At 43.0% G+C, this 23,421-nt stretch overlaps 1 protein-coding gene across 1 annotated transcript in view; it reads right to left on the reverse strand.

Annotated features, from left to right (window-relative positions):
• si:ch211-71n6.4 (USP6 N-terminal-like protein) overlaps positions 1-2,269 on the reverse strand; it is a 55,689-nt gene extending 53,420 nt beyond the window's left edge. The window contains exon 1 of the mRNA XM_052063940.1: positions 1,991-2,269. The gene's annotated coding sequence lies outside the window, so the exon portion shown is untranslated. The remainder of the gene's footprint in view (positions 1-1,990) is intronic.
• Positions 2,270-23,421: the final 21,152 nt, after the last annotated feature.

A 23,421-nucleotide genomic window follows, 5' to 3' on the forward strand; every position in this document is an offset into this window, starting at 1 on the left:
GCTTGATAGAGCACAAGGAAGTTAAGTTTGTGTCCTCATGTCCTAGATTCAGTCATATAAGATACACTCTCAAAAGGTTTTGTGATTACAGACTCATTGCACTTTTTTAGAGAAACGACCACATACTGGGATTACATACCAGGAAATCAACAGCAGTCTCACGTTGTTTTGTCATTTAGTTAAAAAGGGACATACACAACTATATAGTCCATGCAATTATATGGTGATGGCGATTGATAGGATTTTTGCGATTTTGATGCCATACTTGATACTGCTTATCAATCCGATTCATTATCAGTCTTCACTGGGTGAGGAAAGTAAATAACACAAATGTGTTTGCTTGTTTTAACTCTTTAATGTCTTCACCTTTGGACAAAACAATCCAGCATATTTATTATGCACTCATAATTGTCAGTACGGGGCTTCGACACAGGACACTTTTGCAGGAGTCTGAGTAAAATTATTTGAGGATCAGCGGCTGAAAATTCAAAACAGGCAAGGCTGTGGAAACAAGGCAAGGACTGGTCAGATCTGTGGCGAGAGGCTGGAGTGCACACATAAGGACCAAGCACACTGACGCAAGACAAAGAGAGACAAGGACCATTTAAACACAAGGTAAAGGGCAACAGGTGGAAACAAGCAGGGCAGGGCTGACAAACAGACTGGCACAGGAGGATGAGCAAGTGACCTGAAAGGATAGGAGGGTCATTCTTTCATAATAAAAAAGGAAGTGACCAGACAAACAAACAGCCCTCACTACAGTGTGACAATCTTCTGTAATATATTTTTAGATACCCAGGGAGACACCCTGAACTGGTTGCATTGCATACATAGACAAACAACCATTCGCGCTCACAATCACATCTAAGGACAAGTGAGAAATCAATATACACAGCAAATCTTAACTATGTGCATTATTTACAGCCCCACTAATCTGAGAAGAACACGAATAACACTGGTCAACGGCAAATTTTAATCAGAGATAGCTTTGTATGTCCCTAATCTTCAGTTCTTTTTTCAAGCATATCCAGTTTTTGAGATGCTTTTTTTAAAGTTTGAACTATGAAAGCTTGCGCAGTAAAGATTTTACCATGCGTTATAATGCGTAGCGATGACGTTTCATAAAAGAAGTCCACCTGATTAAAAATAGACGACTTGCATGTAAATGAAATGGATGGCGCACCAAGTGACTATCGCTGTCTGGTTAAGGACTAAAATAGAAAAACAAGAACATTGACTGAAGAGTGGTCATTTAAGCAGCTTATAACGCTTACTGTCAAATTATTCAACAGGAAAGTGCATCTCTTTTTCAACAAACTACATTCTTGCAAAGTAAGAAGGCGGCAGGATTCCATTCCATGATTGTGCATTGTGTAGAAAGACAGCTTGTGAACACAAGCCGTTGTGCGATTCCATTAATGGCTTGTGGCGCACAATGGAAGTAATTTCCTGAGGGACTGGAAAGCGGAAAATAAGTTAGTTACCCATAGTGTAACTCGGTGCGTTAAGTTACAATAGTGTTTTCGTGATTTATCGTGCAAACTTTACTGTCAGATTTGGGTGAGCACGGTTCAGCAACAGCGATTTCCTAACTTCTACGCCAAGCGCTCACCAACAGGAACATACAAATACAAATCCGGAAAAAAATGCAGTTGTACATTTCCTTAACACAGGAAGGATGGATTTAACGTGATCCAGGAGACTGTGTAGCAATACAAAAATGCGTGTTGATCTTGCGCACAGTTGCTGAACGACCGTTTGTCCTTTATGTCAAAATATATGACAAAAGAGACAGCTACGTTTCCTGCAGATATTGGTTACACTGTACTGTCTGCATCTAGAGCTGGACCGAGTCAGTTACAGTTAAATCACGTCCCCATGTTTACCAAATAGGGACTTCATTTCGTAAACATCAACTTCCTCTGCAATTACAGAGCTGTTAAATCAGTTCGTGGAAAACACATTTGAATCCCTATTTTCCTCTGCTTACCATGTGCTGAAAAATACGACTGGAACACAAGTAAACTCCAAAAAGCGATCAGGAACGCCAACACTTCAAAAGACGAGTTCATGCCATCATCCACTTCGATTGTCAATATGTTTTCACTGTGCATTACGGTAACACGATGTCAATGATCTCCTGAAGCCTCTTTCAAAATAGAAGTACAAACGAAACACCGATGCTCGTGATTTACAAATCACTAGATTGAATATTTCCTATGCAGCCATTCTGCTGCTGGAAAAAAAGTTGATTATCTCTGGCTTCATCAAAGAGCTGATGTTGTATTTCAAAATAAAAGTCATTTTAAATCTGTATTAATTATTATTAATAATAATAACAATAATAATGATCATGATAATAATGTGTTCAAAGTGAGATTACATTTTTATTAAGATCTGGTGTTTAATTTAATTTTTTTAAAAGTAATCTGAAAGTGTCATGATTCGGTTTAGGGACCAACATGTGGCACTGTAGGGCTCCCCTGGCAGCTGCACACCTGTTGGTCATAGGTAATCAGGCTTTTAAAAGGACTCCCAGCCCAGGGTCATTGTTGCTTCTTGCTACTTTCGTGTTTGTTTCAGTCATGTTTAGTTCATTATGTTTGAGCGTCAGTCCTGTTTTGGTCATGTTTTTGTCATAGAGAGTTTTTAGTTTCTGCCATGGTTTTTGTTTGTTACTTTGGACTTTGTGGGCGGCCCGGTAGTCCAGTGGTTAGCACGCTTGATCCTCACTAGGGTCGCGGGGGGTGCTGGAGCCCATCCTAGCCGTCTTCGGGCAGTAGGCGGGGGACACCCTGAATCAGTTGCCAGCCAATCGCAGGGCACACAGAGACGAACAACCATCCACACCCACACTCACACCGAGGGACAATTTAGAGCGCCCAATCAGCCTGCCATGCATGTTTTTTGGAATGTGGGAGGAAACCGGAGCACCCGGAGAAAACCCACGCAGGCCCGGGGAGAACATGCAAACTCCACACAGGGAGGCCGGAGCTGGAATCGAACCCGGTACCTCTGCACTGTGAAGCCGACGTGCTAACCGCTGGACTTAATTTGTATTCATTCATTCATTCATTTTCCGAACCGCTTGATCCTCACGAGGGTCGCGGGGGGTCCTGGAGCCTATCCCAGCTGTCTCCAGGCAATAGGCGGGGGACACCCTGAATCGGTTGCCAGTCAATCACAGGGCACACAGAGACGAACAACCATCCACGCTCACACTCACACCTAGGGACAATTTAGAGTGTTCAATCAGCCTGCCACACATGTTTTTTTGGAATGTGGGAGGAAACCTGCGCACCCGGAGAAAACCCACGCAGGCCCGGGGAGAACATGCAAACTCCACACAGGGAGGCCGGAGCTGGAATCGAACCCGGTACCTCTGCACTGTGAAGCCGACATGCTAACCACTGGGCTACCGGGCCGCCCTTAATTTGGATATTAAATGTAATTAATAAAATGTACTAACAACCATCCATTTTCTAATCTGCTTATCCTAACGAAGATAGCCCAGCCGTCAGTGGGCAGGGTGCTGAACTGGTCACACATAGATGAACAACCATTCCCTCTCAAAGTCACACCTACAGAATATTTAGAGTGCTTAATCAACCTGTTATGCATGTTTTTGGAACATGAGCGGAAACTGGAGTACCCAGAAAAAAAACCCACGCAGGCACACAGAGAACATGCAAACTCCACACAGGAATGCCGCAGCCGGAGTTGTGCCTTGCACTTCTGCACTGTGAGGCCGAGGTGAAGCCCCGCACCTGTGGACCTCTTTCAACCCCTTGGATAAGCGGAAGAGAATGATGATGTGATTTTAGCTGTGTGAATGTCAATTATGTATGTCACTTATTGGTCCTGAAAAAAATAAATACATAGTTGTTGTGGGCTGATAGGTGCCAAATGTGACACACAAATGATTCTGATTCAATGACATTTTTCAGTGTAGTTCTTCAATTACTCAACTCTCTTGTTGAAAGTATCTGACCACTCATACACCAGACCTTAGATTCACAAGTTTGTATCGCCAGTACTCATGATCACATTTGCTAATGATGACTTGACTTGCTAATTTTATGGCCAATAGGGTTAAGCCATTTAAATTTTTTGGGGTTGTTTTAGACTCACATCACATTCATTTGTGCGTGCTGGAAATTTCATGTTGCCTATTGTGTAACCATATTTTTAAATATTGGATGAGTTGCCAGATGTCATAGCACAATCTCAAATAACCATCTTAAATAAAAAGAGTGTGTGAGTGTGTGTCATGCTCCCTGTCATGTGGTGTTCCACAGGGCTCAAGTCTGGGGCCTCTGCTGTTCTCGCTGTATCTGCTCCCATTGGGTTCCATCTTAAGGAAACATGATATTCCCTTCCACTGCTATGCAGATGACTGGCAGATCTATGTCCCACTGAGCAAGAATGACGCCTTCTCATTAAGGCCACTCCTATCCTTTCTGGAAGAAATCTGACTCGATCTGACTCGATGTACCGGTATATAGTTTTGTCCACTTACACAACAACAATCTTGTTAAACAACACTTATTTCTTTGTGTTTTTGAAATATTTTACATCCAATAAATAAAAGAAAAGTACTTGCTTCTTGTAATCTGATCCAAAAGCATAATTTTGGTACTCTATTTCAGGGAGCAGAGAACACAGAAATGTGAGCCATTGAGTAGTATGAGACCCCTGTATCTAGCTCACCAATCGGCAACCTTTTACACTCAGAGCAATTTCGACTGGGGTTCCACGCAAAGGACAACACTGGGAGCCGCAAAAACACTTTTTGACATCTGAAATTACGATATTAGCTCGCATATTTTGAGTGAAGAAAAATAATACTTTACGTTAAAAAAAATTGATACTTTGAGATCACAATTTTAAAATGTCCAACTACAATTGAACAATCAAACACAAAATACTTTGTTGAGATACTGTGTAGTTTGGGAGTCGCTGGGCTTTCCACGCATGTCGCCTGACACACTAAGTGCTCACAAATGTCTCTGAAGAAGGCGGATTCTAATCACCTAAATTGCACAAGGTCTGATGAAAGAAGTGGTGTTGGGAAGAAAAATAACAAGGCCATAGTGTAACCAAACACTGTATTTTCTTGACAGGCAATTAACAGTACAATATTAGTTCATAGAGCTCACTGTAGTCTCCATTAGAGAACTGCTCTCCTTCCTTTTTCCATCTCGACAGTATTTTTGTTGCAACACTGCTATCTACTGTACAGTCAGAAACAGAACAGAAGTAATACACGTTCGTGAGATGAATAACATAGACTTCAATCTAACACTTATAATTTATTTGCCCAAACCACGTGGAGCCGCAACATAAGCGTGAGCATAAGCATTCCATCAACACTGAAGGAAGGACTGTCAATCTGTCACTGACGGATGCCCGTTTTGCTGAAAAATGATTAATTATGGGAATGACCGACAAAGCACTGATGGGAGAGGGTTTTATTCCATGCATGACTGGGATTATTACTAGCTGGGTCACTACTGAAAGACCAATCAGTCCATCACTGACAGACTCCCATTTTATTGGCGGCCGATGGAAACACACACATTATGTGTTTGGTCGTGGAGGTGAATACAACTGATTTCAAGCAGAGAGATGAGGGTCTCCTCATTATCCGACAGGAAACAAAAAAAAAAGCTTGACCATATCTGGTCAATCAGGTGACCTACCTGTGTTGGCTGCTAATTAAATCTTGGTTCCCTTTAACCAAATCTGCTCATTTTTTTAGGTCGTTCAGGTGTTACGGTTCAACTGGCTTCCGGATGAAATGGCTCTTGATTCTAGCGGTGATCATTAGTGCAAGGTTACTCCAGTAATTTTGTGTTTTCTGTCATCGGATTCATCATGAACTACATCAAAAATTGTGTGTGTGTGTGCATGTGTGTGTGTGCATGTGTGTGTGTGTATGTGTGTGTGTGAGTTTTAACTTTATTTAGCGCTGTGTGCATTTTGTGGAGCCCCTGCATGTTATGTTATATTACTCTTGACACAGATAGGCTGTCAATGACTCAACATCGTTGGTAGAGACGGAAAAAGAAAATCTGATGTCCGAAAGTAGTGGTGACTAACTGTAATTTAGTGATGACATAAGCGTGGTTAAAATAACAATGATGGGCTGAAGATGACGGACTGGTTGACGGTCCTAAAGTTGCCGTGACAAATTCTAGTTCAACGATGATGGAAGTGAGGTTAAAATAACAAGGACAGAATAACTGATTGGTTCATCTTGAAATAATGACGGACTGATGATGACATACATACATCATTTATAGTATTAGATAAGATAAGATATCCTTTATTCGTCCCACAATGGGGAAATTTACAGCCTCCAGCAGCAAGAATGTATGTAGAAAGGAGAAAGGAGAAAGAGAAAAAAAAACAACAACAACAAACATCTTTCAATTAAATACAATATGAACACAAATGGATAAAAATTATTATTATTATTATGATTGTTATTTTTTATTCATCAGCCTGACAGCAGTCGGTAGGAACGAGCGTCGGTATCTCTACTTCTTGCAGCGCGGGTGTAACAGTCTCTGGCTGAAGGAGCTACCAAGTGCTGTCAGGGCGGGCTGGAGGGGGTGGGAGGGACTGGCCATCATAGCTTTTAGCTTAGTTAGCATCCTTCTGTTGCCCACCTCCTCCAGAGTGTCAAGGGAGCAACCCAGGACAGAACTGGCCTTCCTGACCAGTCGCTCCAGTCTCTTTCTGTCCCGGGCCGAGATGCTGCCTGACCAGCAGACAATGCCATAATGGATGGCCGAGGCCACCACCGGGTTATAGAACGTCTTAAGGAGTGACCCCTGAACCCCAAAAGACCTCAGTTTCCTGAGTAGGAAGAGTCGGCTCTGTCCTTTCCTAATCAGGGTGTCCGTGTTTGTAGACCAGTCCAGTTTGTCGTTGAGAAGAACACCAAGATACTTGTAGGAGGCCACCCTCTCTATGTCCATACCCTGGATGTTCATCGGTGCTGGTGAGGACTTTTTCCTGCAGAAATCCACAACCAACTCCTTAGTTTTCCTAGGGTTGATCTGGAGGAGATTCTGCTGGCACCAGTCCACAAAGTCCTTTGTCAGTTCCCTATACTCCCGATCGTCCCCTTCTGTAATGAGGCCAACAATCGCAGAGTCATCGGAGAACTTCTGAAGGTGGCAGTTTGGAGTGTCGTGTCTGAAGTCCGAGGTGTAGAGGATGAACAGGAATGGAGCCAGAACAGTCCCCTGCGGCGCTCCAGTGCTGCAGAGAAGCCGGTCCGACTCACAGCTCTGCAATCTCACGTACTGCGGCCGATTTGTGAGGTAGTCTATGATCCATGCTGTGAGATGGTGGTCCACTCCGGCGTTCTGCAGTTTGCCTCCCAGCAAATTGGGCTGGATGGTGTTGAAGGCACTGGAGAAATCAAAGAACATGATTCTCACAGTGCTCCCAGCCTTCTCCAAGTGTGACAGCACTGAGTGGAGGAGGTAGATAATGGCGTCTTCCACACCGATGCCAGGCTGATAGGCAAACTGCAGCGGGTCCAGTGACGGGCTCACCAGCGGTCGAAGGTGGGCGAGGATGAGTCTCTCCAGCGTCTTCATCAGGTGAGACGTCAGCGCCACCGGTCTGTAGGTGTTCAGCTCCTTAGGGTGGGGCGTCTTGGGCACTGGGACCAGGCACAAAGTTTTCCACAGCTGTGGAGCTCTGCCCAGCTTCAGGCTCAGGTTGAAGATGTGCTGGACAATGTTACACAGCTGGCCAGAGCAGGTCCTGAGGAGCCGGGAACTGATCTTGTCCGGACCTGCTGCCTTCCTCACATTCATCTTCCTCAGTTGGTTCCTTACCTGCCCTGTTGTGACGGACAGGCAGGAACCAGGTGACATACTGGGTTGATGAGAGCTGGTCGAAAGAGGAGGGGGAGGAGAAGAAGTCCTCAGTGAGAGAGGTTGCAGTTTGTGGTTGGGGGAAGGGACAGACGACTGGTCGAAACGGTTGAAAAAATGGTTCAGTCCATCTGCCCAGTCCTTGTCCTTCTCGATCACTGTCTTTGGGCTGTCATGGCCTGAGATGGTTTTCAGGCCCCTCCAGACACCAGTGACATTGCTGGCCTGTAACTGGTCCTCCAATTTCATCCTGTATATCTTCTTCCCCTCCCTGATCTTTCTTCTCAGCTGAATCTGCACGGCCTTCAGCTCCTCTCTGTTTCTCGACCGAAAAGCTCTCTTCTTCTCCTTCAGCAGGGTCTTTATGTCAGGATTAATCCATGGTTTGTTGTTGGAAAAACACCGCAGAGTTCTGGTGGGTACGGTGTTCTCCTCACAGAAGTTTATATAATCCGTGATGGTGTCAGTGAGTGCATCAATGTCCTCCCCATGAACCTCGCCGAAGAGTTCCCACCTGGTTGTCGCGAAGCAGTCCCGCAGAGCATCTTCAGCTTCCGATTACCATTTCTTGACCATTCTGGTCACAGTTGGCTGCCTGTGCACCAGGGGTTTGTACACAGGCTCGAGAAATACCAAGTTGTGGTCTGCTCTTCCAAGAGGGGGGAGGGAGAGGGGTTTATATGCCTCCTTGGTATTGGCATAAAACAAGTCCAAAATATTATTGTCTCTAGTGGCACAGGTTACATACTGCTTGAAGGTTGAAAGGGAGGACGACAGAGAGACATGGTTGAAGTCCCCAGAGATGATCAGCAGGGCGTTGGGGGACTGTCTTTGCAGCCTGCTCACGACAGTCACAGGCTGCATCACCATTAGCCGACGGGGGGATGTACACTGTCACGGCTATGACGTGTGAGAATTCCCTCGGGAGATAATGGGGCCTGAGGCTAATGGCTAGCAGCTCAATGTCCCGGTTGCAGAGTTTGTCTTTGATCGTGATATGCCCCGGATTGCACCATTTGTCGTTCACAAAAACAGCAAGTCCCCCACCTTTTCTCTTTCCACTCCCTTCATTCCTGTCCGCACGTATGAGTTGGAAGCCTTCCAACTCGACATGTGTGTCCGGAGTGATCGCTGTTAGCCACGACTCTGTGAGTAGCATTAGGCTAACCTCGTGGTACTCCCTTTGATGTCGCGTTAGCGCCGCCAGCTCATCCATCTTGTTAGGGAGCGATCTTACATTCCCCATGATGACGGACAGGAGGACATGTCTGTACTTTCTCCGCCTTGTGCGGCGGTCCTTCCCGGCTCGACACCCTCGTGTCCTCCTCTTCAACTCTCGTGGGATATCCGGTTTGTCACCGGCCAGTAGCCCGCTGTTAGCCCGCCATGCTAACAGCTGGTCCTTACTGTAAAAAATGGAGTTGCGTGTGCTATCTGGATCTCCGTTCACAGGATACGTAAAAAGATTAAAGCAAATAAAGGAGATGAGCATAAATGAAGCTGCCCCTCTCCCCCCATTGGTTTGGGGTACAAAACCACGCAAAACAAAATGGGAAGAAAAAAGTAAAAGGACAAAAAGAAACTCAAACAGGGATATGAGCTGCTGGAGAGGCAGCCACTCAGGGGGCGCCATCATCAAAAAAAAAAAAAATCATTCAAAAATCATATCAATTGCTTTTTGAAGGTGACCCTCCAATACATGGCATTTTTACATAATGGACGCAAGCTACATTTTCCTGCAGTGTACTTGCTATCTACAGTAGTTGTATTTTATTGACAGTTAACAATATGGCAGGCCTAATTTCAGCATATTCAGCGGACACGCAAACAGTGATTCAGAGCAGAAACAGAGACAATTTGCTCTCAACTTTGAAACCTCATTTGATATAGCTTCTTCAGTTATTCTCGTTTTTCCACGGCCCTCTGAATAGGATCGTCAGTTAGCATGGGAGGATTACTTCGTGATTTTTTCAAAATCATTCAAATTTGCCAAGTTTGTTGGCAACATTCTTCTATGTCACAGGTGGCAAACTCAAGGCCTGGGGGGCAGATCCGGCCCGCCACATCATTTTATGTGGCCCACAAACCAAGCATGTCAATTTTGATGATGCTTGGTAAAATCTCTACCAAAATTGAATATTTTTATATGTTATAAATAAGAGACATACCGTAAGCATTTTCTTGTAACCAACCACCATTACAGTCAATTGAAGAATAGTTGATTGAACCGTTATTATTTACTTTTTTATTTGGTTTCAGTCATAATGGTCCTCCAAGGGAAATGGTAACTTAAATGTCAAATTTGTCACAACAAAAATGAGGTTGACACCATAGAATCTATGTGCTCCATCGTATTTCAAGGGTCTTTATATGGCACACACCTCCCACCATTTAAATCAGTGTTTTTCAAACCCTGTGCTGTGGCACATTGGTGTGCCGCGAGACATTGTCAGGTGTGCCACGATAAAATATCCAATTTGTATGCCTGTGCGGTCTGTCACCCAGAAAGTAATCGTGTAGTACCCTCTTATTCTGCTAAGTAGCAGCAACAGCTAGCCAATTGCCTTGTGTTCTCGCCAAATTTAATTTTGCTGGGAGATTTCAATATTCACATGGACAACCCCGACCTGCCACTCACAAGAGACTTCACATCCTACCTGGAGAGTCTCGCGATACACTGTCTCACTGACTTCCCCACCCACATCAAAGGCCACACATTGGACTTGGTTTGCTGCTCCGGCCTCTCTTCCTCCAAGCCCACTGCTGATGTTTTTCCTGAAACTGATCATTTTCTCATCACTTTTAACACCGTACTCCGTCTCTCTACAATCAAAACCTCCCGCCTCATTTCTTTTCGTAATATCAAAAATATCAACATTGACACCTTCTGCTCCATTATCGACTGTTCCCCGCCTCCAGACGCCCTTTCAAACCCGGATGACCTCACCGCTCACAACAATTCCTGCCTCACAAATACTCTAAATTCTCTCGCCCCCCTGAAGACCAGGACTGCTTCATTCTCTACATCTGCCCCCTGGTTTACACCCGCTCTTCGATCATTGAAATCAAAAAACCGCCAACTTGAGCGACTCTATAAGAAAACCGGTCTCACCATCCATAAGGACATGTACACTACCCATATCACTAAATACAAGGACCAAATTGCACAAACCAAATCCAGCTACTACTCTGGCCTCATCCTCTCCAACGTAGGAAATTCAAGATCTCTCTTCTCCGTCATGAACAAAATCCTCCGGGCCAACTCTCTCCCCCTCCACCTGTACTCCACAGCAACCTGCAACTCCATAATGGAACGCTTCAACCACAAAATCCTCAAGATCCACCACCAACTCCATCACAACCTGCCTGCTCCCCCCCCCCCCATCTGAAACTTCTTCTCCTTGTCATTTTTTCTCCAGTTTTGTTCTACCAACGACTGCTGAATTATCCGACCTCATACTCAAATCCAAGCCCACCACTTGCCAGCTTCCCTTCATCCCTTGTCAAATCCTGCCTTCCTTCTGTGCTTCCTCACATATCTGCTATTATCCACTCCTCACTCTCTTCTGGTATTGTCCCATCACTCCTCAAAACCGCTGCTATCACCCCCACACTGAAAAAACATGGCTCTGACCCCAACAACTTTGATAACCTCCGCCCCATCTCCAACCTTCTATTTATCTCAAAAATCCTTGAAAAAACTGTTGCTGCTCAACTCCACTCCCACCTGTCCCTTCACTCTCTCTATGAACCCTTTCAGTCCAGTTTCCGCCCCCGCCACAGCACAGAGACTGCCCTAATCCGCATTGTAAATGATCTCCTCATAGCATCTGACTCCGGTTTAGTCTCCATCCTCATCCTCTTCGACTTGAGCGCTGCCTTTGACACAATCTCTCACCCTATCCTCCTCAATAGACTCTCCTCCATTGGTCTCTCCCACACTCCCCTCAGTTGGTTCCACTCCTACCTCACTGGCCGCACACAGTTTGTCCAGCTCAAATCATTCACCTCAAAGGCCTCCCCAGTCACCGCAGGTGTACCACAGGGATCTGTCCTAGGTCCACTTCTCTTCATCATCTACCTCCTGCCTCTTGGCCATATCCTCCGCAAATTTAACATTGACTTTCACTGCTTTGCTGATGACACTCAGCTCTACCTCTCCTGCAAGCCAAACTCCATACTCCCACCCTCCTCCCTCACCTCTTGCCTCTCCGTACTCAAAACATGGTTCACAACAAACTTTCTTAAATTAAATGCTAATAAAACGGAAGTCCTCCTTCTTGGCACCAAATCCACTTTATCCAAAGTAAACAGTTTTTCCTTCAACATTGACAGTTCCCTCGTGTCCTCCTCCCCCCAGGTTAAGAGTCTGGGTGTCATCCTGGATAGTATGCTCACCTTCCACTCACATATCAACACCATCACCCGCACTGCTTATTTCCACCTCCGCAATATTACCAGACTTCGCCCTTCCCTCACCCCCCGCACCACTGCTATCCTTGTCCACAGTCTTGTCACATCCCGCCTTGATTACTGCAACACTTTCCTCTTCGGTCTACCTCAAAAGTCCCTTCATAAAATCCGGCTGGTCCAGAACGCCTCTGCTCGTATCATCACAAAAACATCTTCCCACCAGCACATCACCCCCGTTCTCCAACAGCTCCACTGGCTCCCTGTTCAACATCGAATCAACTACAAACTGCTTCTATATACATCCACAACCTGGCGCCTCCTTACCTATCTGACCTTCTCCAGGTGCATATCCCCTCTCGCTCCCTCAGATCCTCGTCCTCCCTCCGCCTGTTAGTGCCCCCTGCCCGACTGATCACCATGGGAGCCAGAGCCTTCAGTCACGCTGCTCCAAAGCTCTGGAACAACCTACCTCCGGACCTCCAAAACTGCACAACTCTTTCCACTTTCAAGTCCCGACTAAAAACACACCTGTTCAGGATTGCCTACAAAACATAGCTCTTCCATTTCCCATGTTTTTATGATTTTATGTCCTGTTTTATATAACATCTCGTTTACAAATTTTTACATTGTATTTTCTTATTGTTTGTACAGTGTCCTTGGGTGGCATGAAAGGCGCTTTTAAATAAAATGTATTATTATTATTATCACTAGAGACAAGCGAATTTGTGCTGCATGAATGCAGGGTGACAGTGAAACAATAAATATGAAAGATTATAAAATACTTTATTCATGAAAGATACTTACTGCCCATTTGATTCCAATTCAAGGTGTTATAACGTTATTCTTCAATGTTAAAAACGGCCATACTAACAAAATAACACGTTAATTGTTAAAATAAGCGGGATATTTTTTTCACATTTTCAGCCAGTGGTATGCCGTGAGATTTTTTCAATGAAAGAAGTGTGCCTTGGCTCAAAAAAGTTTGAAAAACACTAATTTAAAGGACCTTGGATTAAATTAAAATACATTTTAGGTGTCATGAACTATGGACATAAATGAGAGAGGCAATTGTTATTTAGATTCAAATAGTATACATGTAAGCTTATGTTAAATTATCAATTATTTTCATTTTATATTTGAGCATTATATCATATTATAAGATAAGATAAGATATCCTTTATTCGTCCCACACTGGGGAAATTTACAGCCTCAAGCAGCAAGAATGTATGTAGAAAGAAGAAAGGAGAAAGAGAAAAAAAAATGTTAGTTACTTAAATTATATTCTCTTTAATACTTTCTGAAACATTCTTTTGTTGCTTGCGTCTGATTGGCTAAAGAGAAGCAGGAAGTGTTTTTGTGACAAAACAGTGTTTTTGTTTTTGTGGGAGGTCTCTGGAATGACCTCCCACTGAACATTCAGCAAGCCTCCTCGCTGCCCATCTTCAAAGCCCTCCTCAAAACTCACTTGTATTCTTTGGCATTGAACTCAGCATGACTTAGATTTGTTCTTGATTTTACTGTTTGGTGCTTTCTACCGCCTTTATTACCGATTTTTCTTACTGTTTATTGTGCATGTTAAATCGCTCCATGTACAGCACTTTGTATGCAGCAATGGCTGTTTGAAAGTCTATAAATACTGTTGACTTGACTTGACAAAAAGGGGGTGCACAGTGCAGACGTTATTTTTTTCTTTTTTTCTCCTTTTTAATAAACTGCTTTAAAGGACTCCATCTCTCCATCTGTTATTCGTAAAGAAGAGCCATCCACTGAAAAACAACGAACCCCTCAACTTACATACATTTTGATTCCGTGTAAAATAGATGTACAGTACAGGAGTTCGGTCAGGTATCTCTCCTGGCAATGGCAACGCTATTTGTGTGTGTGTGTGTGGGGGGGGGGGGTCGGGCGGCGGATGAGTGCGTGAGAGAGAGAGAGAGAGAGAGAGAGAGAGAGAGAGAGAGAGAGAGAGAGAGAGAGAGAGAGAGAGAGAGACCGTGGGTGCTGGGAAATAACAGGCAGCCGCCGCTGTTTATTGGATAAACGTGATATGAGAGGGCGGGGCTTTGTGGGAAGGTGGTGGTCCTGGTGGTGGTTGCGATGCGGCGCAGTGCTATTGGCACAGACAACCTCTCTCATTCAATCCGAAGATGTTTTAGTGAGAGTTTGCTTCCCAGTTACCGTATGGTAAATAACGTGTGAACCAAAGATTATGTTCGACAGCAACGTCCACACTGCTCCAACTCAGGAATAGTGTTTCATCCCGGGAAAATTCTGTATTTGAAGGCAGTCTCTTCGTTCCAAGCGCTACAATTTTAGTCAATCTCGTCTACTCCGGTACCAGCGCACGGACGGTTGTCTGTATCATCTCAGGGGCGCAGTTTGTTTTTTTGTGCTCGCATCATATGCACGCAACTTCTGGATAGAAAACACTACAGGCTGCCTCCTCAGAGTGTTAGCCTTGATTTGAAATGGATCTTTGAAAGGCTTAGAACTTCTATGGAATAACCAAAAAGAGCAACACTTGGGGTAATATCTACAGGCAAAGGTAAGTTTTATTAATATTATTACTATTATTTGATTTTTTCTATTTCTTTGTGGCAGGTAAATGTTCAACTTTCACTTTAGAACATTTTGCACAGATTGTCAGAGCAGGTTACATTTGTGGATTCGTAGAGTTTTGATGTATGTAACTGGGGGGGGGGGGGGGGGGCACAAGTGTTTATGGACAAAGGGGGCTAAGCCAGGGCTCGACAGTGCAGCCAATATGCTCGCAAATGTACCCATTTTTCAATGTGGGTTGGTAAAAATTCCCTCTGGTCGCTCCTTGCGAGTGTGTTGTAACGCTCCAACTGATACACACTGCAGAAGCGTTCCAACTCTTTTGTACTTCTCTCAAACTGCGCACAGAAGACGGAACCCATGTCAGGTTAAAACCTTCCTGTATAAAGTCTGGATTTGTACTTTGCCTTGTTAATAACCATCTAACTGAACTAGCACTATTTGTTTTTATAAAGGATGGCAACTCGCTCCCATTAACTGGGGCGCTCACGACCTGCTCCGCATTTTGGCTACGGAGACTGTGTGCTTGGCTATTTTCAGTGGTACATGTGGGATTATAAATACTTTTATTACTACTGTTATAAAACACTTGATGTGTATGGATGATTGGGTCTCAAACTATTAACTTGTGTTAAGCATTTGTGAATTTAAAACATGAAAATTTATTGTGCGTGTTATTTAGACTATTTACATCACAGTATTTAGATGTTTGTAATTTAAGTCAAGTCAAGTCAAGTCAACAGTATTTATAGAGCACTTTCAAACAGCCATCGCTGCATACAAAGTGCTGTACATGGAGCGATTTAACATATACAATAAACAGTAAGACGAATCAGTAATAAGTAATAAGTAATAAGGCGGTAGAAAGCACCAAGCAGTAAAATCAAGAGCAAATCTAAGTCATGCTGGTTTAATCCAAACCCAATTCCAATTTAGTTGGGACATTGTGTTAGTCATAAATAAAAATTTAAACAATGATTTGCAACTCAAATTGAACCTATATTTAATTGAATACACAACAAAAACAAAATATTAATAGTTGAAAATGATACGTTTTATTGTTTTAGCAAATAGTCAAACTTTGAATTTTATATATATATATTAATACACACGCACGCAAGCACACACACACACACACACACACGCACACACACACACACACACACGCGCACACACACACACACACACACACGCACGCACTCGCTAACTAATAGAACCTTCCTGCGTGGAGTTTGTATGTTCTCCCAGTGCCTGCGTGGCTTTTCTCCGGGTACTCTGGCTTCCTCCCACATTCCAAAAACAGGCATAGCAGTTTGATTGAACACTCTTGTCCACAGGTGTGATTGTGACTGTAATTGTTTGTTTATCTATGTATGCCCTGCAATTGGCTGGCTACCAGTTTAGGGCGGACCGCACCTACTGCCCGAAGATGGCTGGGGGAGGCTCCAGCACACCCGTGACCCTTGTGAGAATAAACAGATTAGAAAATGGATAGATGAAATTGTTTAACTGTCAGTAATTATTTCACTGCTTTTCACTTTAGTTTTTGCCATGGTATTGTTTTCTTTTTGGTATTCTTTTTATTTAATTTTTATAAAATAACAGACCTATTTTTAGCCGCTGGTTAGAAAGTTCTTGTTACAGTAAAATATTTTTACAAATATGTCTTCAGTTGCTGTCAAGTTCAACCTTTACATCATACGAAACTATGATAAGACAGCTGAGACAACTTTGCCTCAGCAAGTATGGTCGCACTGTCCCGACACAAAAAAGGGTGTGACCAGGTCTGTGCTGGTGCCACCTACTGAAAAAGTCGGTACTAATGCAAAAGTTGTCGAGCTCTGTGAGACTCCAGGACATGTGCAGGATGTGAACAAATCAAGAGTGTGACCGCATTTCACAAGCAGCAAAAAAGTCTGATAATACTATGTCAAAGTTTAAACTCAACAAATTATCTGTAGTGTTATGCCAGTCTGTTTTAATACAGTACACAAACACAGGAAATATTTTGGCGGTGTGCCGACCCCCCCAAAAAAGATATGTCAATCCCAGCGCTGGTGTTTGTTCTCTTCGTTGTGGAAGACTCTGGCCCAGTCCATAATGTGGTTTTCCTTTTTGCAGCGTTCAGTGATGGCTGATATATGGTGTTTCTGTTGTGTTTCTTTTTTATTGCTTTTATTTGTCTTGCTGCCTTTCCACACTCCTATTTATGGTCCCTCTTTCTTGTCATAAAGCCTCCTCCCTTGTCTTTAGAGTGATTTGACCGAATGTTGTAGTCTGGCCTTTGACGGGTGTGTTGATGTCCGATTTTCTTCATTGGTCTTTGGATGCGATTTGTGACTCCTCTTATGTATGGCAGCATTGCCGCACCCTGTGTTCTTGTTTACGGTATTTGTTTGTCTTACCCCCCTGCCTGTGCTGTTTTGTTTTTTTTTTTGACCTGTCCTGCTCCTTTGGCTCTTACCCATTGTGGATATTTTTCAGTGCGGTCTTTTCCTCCCGGATTCTGTCTTCCAGGTCTGTAATTATTGTTCCCCTTTCATGTCGCGTTCTGAACACTGACAGTGTGTGGATCATTTCGATGTCCCGAGGAGGTATGGGTCAGTGCGTGTGGGTTTTCCTGTACACTTTTATTTTGATGTGTCTCTTCTCTTTTAGATGGATGTTTAACACTATTAAGGCTATGGATTTGTCTTTTTCATCTTCATGAGTAAACCTGATGCTAACAATGTCATCTATAGTGTTTAAGTGGACGTAGAGTTGTTGAGCGTGTTCTCTTTTGACTTTTTTTTCAAAATGACATCCATGTAGTGTTTCCATAGTGATGGTTTGTATTCCACCGAGGTTGTTGTGAGTGGTTTCTGTTCAAGGTCTTCCAGGAAAAAAAAATTGACATGATGACTGGCCTGGTCTTCTATGGCAAATCCTTTTTTTATCTGTAGATGGTGTTTCTGAATTCAAAGTAACGGTATGTGGAAATGGCAATAAAGTGATGTCCTGTGGTCTAATCCTGGCTAAATGTTTGCCATATTCTCTTAAGATTCAGTTCTAATGCACATATTTATCACATGTGTAGGAGGTGCAAGAACATTTCGGAAACTGTCAAAGTATCACATCTGCATTTGTGTTCATTTCAAATGTATATGCAATAATGGCGCTAACAGCTTACTGTCTGTGTTTGTCACGTTTCGGTTTTGCGGTCTGGCCAGCAGGTGGCATGAGCGGTCTTCCTAGCTCACCTGCTGGCAATCGTTAATCAATAGAGACACTATTTAAGGACTCCTACGTTCTACACCTGTTGTGGGAGTATTGTTTATGGGATTGCTATACTCAGTGTTCATTGACTTAGTGGCTTTTGACCTCGCTGTGATTTCGCGTATAGTTCTCGGTACCAAGTTTTTGTGTAAGTACTATTTTATTTTGATGATCTGGCTTTTTGTGCGTGTACAAAGTGTTACATTGTTTTTCGTTCATAGTTTGCGGGCTTTACTTTCCTTTCTTGCTCTTTTGTGCAAGCACCTTTTGTTGGTCGTTTTTGGTTTGCCACCTGGTCCTCATTGTCAACCAGCGCTTTATGTTCTCGCTTTATTTTCGGTACGATTAAGACATTAAATTGTCTTTACTTCGGAGACCTTGTTTCTGTCTATGTTTTTTGGATCCCCCTCCCAAACTCGGTTTATCCGAGTCCTTAACTGTGTTAAGGGCTGTTCACAAATAACATATTCCAGGATGAAATATGTGGCACAAATCACATCATATTAAATATAATATATTTTATTATATATTCATGTACAATATTGCAAAATATGTTTGATGCAATTTAAAACAAGAGCTTTGTCCATCCATAATTATTCTGTGGAGCAAATGCACGTTTGTAATATTTTGGTGGAAAATCAAGAAATTATTGTGTGTGAGTTTTTGGAAAAAAATATGGAGATATTTATTTATTTGTACTTATCGCCCTCCCCTCGTCAAGACTATCCATATACAATTCATGTGTCATGTCTTTACACACATAGCATATCTGCAAGTCAAAAAGGTCAACTTGACAAAAAACTGCAGGCTGTACATTTCTCCCAAAACATAATGGTTGTCCTCAATTTTAGTTGTATTAATATTTCAGCAATCTCAAAGTGCTATAGAATAAAAATATGTGGCGTGAATGAGGCGACAAATGAAAATGTGCACCGCATTCTAAATGCCCTCTTCAAATTTTATCTAAATGCTTTATACCAACAAATGCAGGTTCTTGGACACATATTATTACACCACCAGAAAGCACCTTGTACCCATTAAAATTAATCAAAATGCATAAAATAAAACAATAAAAAATCTGAAAATCCCTTCTTTAGTGACGCCCATTGTTTACTTTAATGCCTCCATTGCACAGTTTTCGGCCTTTAGATTTTGTTTTTGAAGATATCTCTCCCCGTTTGGACAAAAAACATACGTGCCATGTCCAATATTATTTAAAAAAATAATTAGTGTGCGCCTTTTGCACTGCAAAATTTGAGTTAATTGACCACAGTCATTTTAAGCATAAAAGGTTTTCAGTCAAATTGATTGAAAAAAAATTTTTTTTTTTTGCTTTAACCTTTGGGTGAACCAGAAGGGATTTCTTTGTTCTGTTTTGCTGAGTGTGGAAGTTGGTTGTGCATAAGCTCTTTTGCCAAATGGAGCAATAACTTTACATCTGATTAAATGTTGTTTTTTTTTCATCCATGAAAGAATATTTCAGCAAATATAACTTCATGGCAACAGAGTTCTGGCATCGAATCGTGGCCTTGACCTTTCTTCGTAGAGTATGCGTGTTCTCTTCCCACTTTTCTCACTTTTCTTAAATTTCCTTCCACAGTCCCATAACATGCATTGTGTACTCATTGGAGACTTAATACTGTTCATAATAATTGTCTGTATGTGTTGAGTGATTCACGAGTGACCTTCCATGTGCCCTGCTTCTCAGCCAAAGTCACCGATGTTAGACATGAGCTCAGCCTTGACCCTGAACAGTACTTATTTGTATTAATCATCATTATCTTGTGATTGCAGAATTTCTTCCTCCTCCACCTTTACCCACGGTTTCCTCCATCTTTCCACTCACATTTCGCTTTCTGCTAATGGCTTTTCCATTAACTCCACCTGATGGCAGTTAATATATTCACAGCCTGTGGTCATAATGAGAAGTAAATGTGTTTGACCAAGCAGAAGGAGACTTGAGTGGGAGGCATGCTTTTTGTTGTCACAGATGAAACAAAAACACGTATGACATGCAGTTTTGTGTTTAATGGAAACTGTTGCCAAAGGGCCTGAATGTAACATCCTGCAAAGTTTTGTCTCTGTGCGTCCTGCTTGTTAATGTAACCCATGTTGAAAAAGCACTTTCTACTTTTCTCTGCTCATGCTGCTCTACTATGAAACAAGATTTTTAAAAAATCATTACAATTAATGAATTTAGTGTTGTCATAGTCTAAATCAGTTCAGTCGGATTATATGTAGTAAGTAGTTGAGTATGGTGTTGTGTGTGTATATGTTGTACAGATACAATGTATGTGTTCAGGGTCATGATAAAACCTGGGCCAATTCCAGATTCCAAAAATTTGAATACCGGTTCACGAAAATCCCTAAGAAAATATGCCTCATCATAAGCACAAGATTGACATATGCATATCATATGCATATCATGACATATGATATGCATCACAATATCATATGTCATGGTTCCTTGACAGACAAGTGGCCCAATTTAAAAATAGTTTTTTCAAATGTCAGGTATTGCTCAGGCACTTTTTGTCTTGACTTGCAAGCAATTTGAGCTACACAATGGTGGCAGCAAACTTCACAAGAAGCTGTTGGGCAAATTGTGTCCTATCGTTCAAAAAAGAGTATTATGCATGGTGTACAGTCCACGTACAGTCAAACCTCGGTTTTCGTGCATAATCCGTTGCAGAAGGCTGTTCGAAAACCAAATTGTTCGAACACCGAAACCACGCTCTTTTTAATAAAAACACATTTCTTGAAGACGTCTGTTCATAATGAATTTTTTTTTTAAATGCTACACGAGGAAGTGTCACACTCGCTGTTACTTCCTCGTGTAGCAAGGAAGGCGAGAGGAGTCAAGTGATGCATTCAAGTGCGGTCATTTTGTTCGAGAACCGAAATATGTTCGTCATCCGAGGCATGAAAAACCATTTTGGGTCAAAAACCGAATTGGTCAAGAACCGAGACGTTCGAAAACTGAGGTTTGACTGTAGGTTATGCTGAGAACTTTTAGATGAACTCATACAATACTCAAAGGCATATATTCTGTAACTTATACACATCATAATTTCCGCCGGGGCAGAAAATAACCTAAACATGGCATAGAGAAACCAATGTATTTGAGTTAGGCTCGCAATGGCAATGATGCCCACATACAAGTACCGTATTTTCACGACTATTCGACGCACCGTACGGTTGGGCGCAGTCTCATTAATGGGTGACATTTCTGTATTTTACACATAGACAGACCGCACTGTACCAATGGGCGCAGTTTTACAGTGGTAAAACATACGCCAGCTTAAACATACGACATGCATGCGCGCACGCTAACACGTTAGCTTGAAGCATACGGTAGCATGCCAAGACATACAGATACAAGCTAAAAACACATTTTTAAAAAGGCAACGAAAGCAGAACTGAGTTCGGGTGTATTTTATTTAGCCATCGTACAATGTTCTCACGTTTTTCGATCAATCGATCACCCAGAAATCCATCAAAGTCCTCATCCTCTGTATCAGAAGCAGAGGACTGCACATCCCAGTTGTCATTGAACGCATCACATGCTAGTGTGAGTTGCTATGCATTGCCGAGCGGAAAGAAAGAGCAGCAACAGCAAAGTCAACATTTCTCTCGTGTGAAGCTTTCCCACATTTGAAAGTAAAGAACAGAGCGAAACATGGTGGCAGCGCGTGTGTGTGTAGAAAGAATTGAACAATTGTGCAAGTACCGTAATCCATCAAAAACGCCGCGTTCCCTCTCGTTGTTGCGTATTGTGGCGTAACTCGCCCAGCGCTGCCTCTCACTCTTTGTAAAGTTGTGTTTGCCATCGATCATCCATTGTTCCCATGCCGTTCGCAACTTTACTTTGAACGCCCGGTTGATGCCAATGTCCAGCGGTTGGAGTTCTTTAGTCAAGCCTCCGGGAATAACGACATGCTCAGAGTTCATTTGCTTGACTTGGTTTTTCACCGCTGCTGTGAGATGGGCACGCATGCCAAAAGCATAACCGGTGGCTTTAAGTTTGAACTGAGCTTCGTAGGCGTGTCTCTTTGTCGAATTTATTTTCAGGGGTTCTTAGAAACCAAAACCGGAGTTGTTTTGCAACAATGCACATTGCCACACTCTATACAGGTATTGGTACCTGCTTGCGGCGTCCCTTTAGCGTCCACTTACACGCCCACCCTTCACCATTGGCGGACTGCTCCCCAGCTTGCCTGTCCTCTCTCCCTCTCCCTCTCTATATATGTATATATACACGCCCACCCTTCCCTGATTGGCCGACTTCTTTCCCGCATGCCTGGCCACAGTCACTTCCGCCTTTTCTCTATATAAACAGCGTGTCGGCTGTCAGTCAGATTTTGGAACTCAGCGCATACAAAGGACGCTCCGCACCATAAGGCGTCCTGTCCATTTTGGAGAAAATGTAAGACTTTTAATGGCGCCTTATAGTCGTGAAAATACGGCACTTCCTGTTCTACAAACACCAAGATGCCTTGCAGCTAGAGTAAGAACATAGAGAGAAGACAAACTAATGTCCCTTTCAGTGGAGGTATTCCGATAAGTGTTTATGTGACCAAATATTCGGTTTAGAAAAGGGGTAACTGACGGGGGTTTCATTCAGGTTTTTAAAATCCCTACTAAGGGCATACTCTATTTGTGTTTTTGGGTGTGTTTACATGGCCTTTAAAAATGGCAATGAATTAACGTTTAAAAGACCAGTGTGACGAATAGAATATTTGAATCGTATTTTCCCTTGCACGGTCACTGGGGACCCCAGTCTGGGGTCGCTCTCTGGGGCCAGGTTTGGAGGTGGGGGCTCGCTGGCAAGCGCCTGGTGGCCTACCCCGATGGGGCTGAGCCCGATGAGGCAATGTGTGTCCCCCTTTCCAAGGGGTCACCACCTGTGGGAGGGGCCAAAAGGCTAAGATGGTTTGTGTATAAATTGTCATCCTATTGTTCAAGTTGTCATCAAGTTGTGGCTGGTTGGTAAAGAAGCGTGTCAGAGCAAATGGTATTGAGAGGCGATTTCAGGTTTGGGGAAGAATTTTTTGTTTTGTTTGTTTTTTTCTACCCAATACATTTCAGTGGGTGACAATTATATGCAGATATTGACTGTTGACGGGCTGGGCCTGTCCCAAACCCCGCAAATAGCGGGGGTAGACTGCAACAACTTGTTTAAATTGATTATTGTTTTCTTTTTTCTCACTTTTTGATCGGTGATCGGCTTTAAAATCCTGATGGTGTACGGCTGAGTGTTTAAGAGGGTTTGTACTCTACTTGTAAGACATGAAAT

Source organism: Hippocampus zosterae, chromosome 4 (assembly GCF_025434085.1).
Source record: "Hippocampus zosterae strain Florida chromosome 4, ASM2543408v3, whole genome shotgun sequence".
Taxonomy (NCBI): domain Eukaryota; kingdom Metazoa; phylum Chordata; class Actinopteri; order Syngnathiformes; family Syngnathidae; genus Hippocampus; species Hippocampus zosterae.